At 44.2% G+C, this 2046-nt stretch overlaps 1 pseudogene; it reads right to left on the bottom strand.

Moving 5' to 3' along the window:
• Positions 1 to 791: 791 nt before the first annotated feature.
• On the bottom strand, positions 792 to 1876 carry LOC108525144 (hsc70-interacting protein pseudogene; annotated as a pseudogene).
• Positions 1877 to 2046: the final 170 nt, after the last annotated feature.

The following is a 2046-nucleotide window of genomic DNA, read 5'->3' as shown; positions in this document are numbered from 1 at the left end:
ATGTTTGCCTTGCACTAATAAACTTGTTTCACTCAAATTAGAGCAATAATCTTCCATACATAAATATCTTCCCTTCCCAATAATTCAAAGGAAAAAAGTCCAAAATGATTAGTAAAGAAAAATATGGCCGGGCGTGGTGGCTCAAGCCTGTAATCCCAGCACTTTGGGAGGCTGGATCACGAGGTCAGGAGATCGAGACCATCCTGGCTAACGCGGTGAAACTCCGTCTCTACTAAAAAAAATACAAAAAACTAGCCGGGCGAGGTGGCGGGTGCCTGTAGTCCCAGCTACTCGGGAGGCTGAGGCAGGAGAATGGCGTAAACCCAGGAGGCGGAGCTTGCAGTGAGCTGAGATCTGGCCACTGTACTCCAGCCTGGGCGACAGAGCTAGACTCCGTCTCAAAAAAAAAAAAAAGAAAAATATAAGAATTAACAGACCCTTTAAATGTGTTTTAAATATTTTAAGGTTTAAAAGTGTTTAAAGTTTGTAATTCCTAGTAGGAAAACATTATCTGAACGAATACCCTAATGGCAAACCACCGTAAAATGCTTCAGTTGCATCTGGGGGAGAGAGGTAGGGATTAATTCCTAGTAGGAAAACATTATCTGAATGAATACCCTAATGACAAATCACTGTAAAATGCTTCAGCTGCATTTGGAGGAGAAGGGTAGGGATTATCTTCAAAGCTCCCCAGCTCTCTTGATGAGAAGGTCAGAGGTACACTGGTTGGCATTATTGCGACATCCATAAGGTAATCTAGGTTGCTTTTCCTTCAGCAGGGGCTTTATTTATCAGAAGGGCGTTATGCTTGACCTCCAATTGGCTGACAATTTACTGATAAGATTCATAACCTTTGGGTTTCTCTGGTATTTTGATATATTTGCTGGGTTCTGAGTCACATCCTGGAAGGCCACCATAACTTCTGGATCCTGCATGTCTGCAAGAACCTCTGGATCACTAAGAATTTCATTGAGTCCAGGCATTTGGGTCATTCCAGACATTCCTCCGGGAAAATTACCAGGCATTCCCCCAGGATAGCCACCTGGAAAAGAGCCATCCTGAGCTTCTTACTGTCGTCTGGCTTCTTCCTCCTTCCGGGCTCTCTCACGCTCTTCTCGAGCCTTCTTAACTCTTTCTATTCTTTGTTCTCCGGCTCTTCACGTTTCGCTCATACTTTCTTCTGCAATTTCCTGTACCCTAGGTTGAATTTCTTTCAGCATCGTACTAGTATCTTCATCGTAATCCAATTTACAGGCAAGGGCAAGATCATGGGCTGCATCTTCCCAGTGGCCTAGGAGTCTGTGTGCTTTCACTTGCCATTTGTAAGGCTGAGCTGAATCAGGATTTATTTCAATGGCTCTGTCACAGTCTCAGATGGCAGCATTTGGTTTCTTTAATTTGATGAAGATGCTGGCCCTTTTGGCATACAAAACGGCCAAATGCAAATTCAGCTTGGTGGTATTTGTGAATAAGTCAATGGCTTTCTGTAGTTCACCATCATTTAGGGCTTCAATAGCAGCCACTTTCTTATCATTTGCCTGATCTCATCTCCTCTGTTATCTCTGAATTTTCATCTCCCATTTCTTGAGGGGCATCAGTATCTGGTTTAATCACACAATCATTATCAATTTCTAGATCACTTTCCTCACTTGATGGTTTGTCTGTCTTTAAGTCTTCCTCCACCTTCTTACTGTCAGGTTTTTTTTCCACTTGGTATTTTGTTCTGATTTAGATTTCTGAATAGCAGGTGGTACTTTACCCCCATGCTCTCCACCCACACCCTCAGGATGCGCATTTCCTCGGCGTGCAGAATGCTCAGATCCTGCTTACATATTTTCACAAGGGCCTGAAGCTCGTTCACTTTGAGGGGGTCCATGGTCGGGAAGCGGTGGGCAAAGCTGAGGGGCTGCGGCCCAGTTCCAGCCCCAGGCGCTGGCTTGGCGTGACTACACAGAAGCGATTTTTGTATTTTTTTTGGTAGAAACTGGGTTTTGCAACGCTAGAAGAAAATCTAGGTAGTACCATTCAGGACATAGGCATGGGCAA

Source organism: Rhinopithecus bieti, unplaced genomic scaffold (genome assembly GCF_001698545.2).
Source record: "Rhinopithecus bieti isolate Rb0 unplaced genomic scaffold, ASM169854v2 scaffold_9371, whole genome shotgun sequence".
Lineage (NCBI taxonomy): Eukaryota > Metazoa > Chordata > Mammalia > Primates > Cercopithecidae > Rhinopithecus > Rhinopithecus bieti.
Note: the sequence above shows the minus strand (reverse complement) of the source record. Positions and strands in the feature narration are given on the sequence as shown.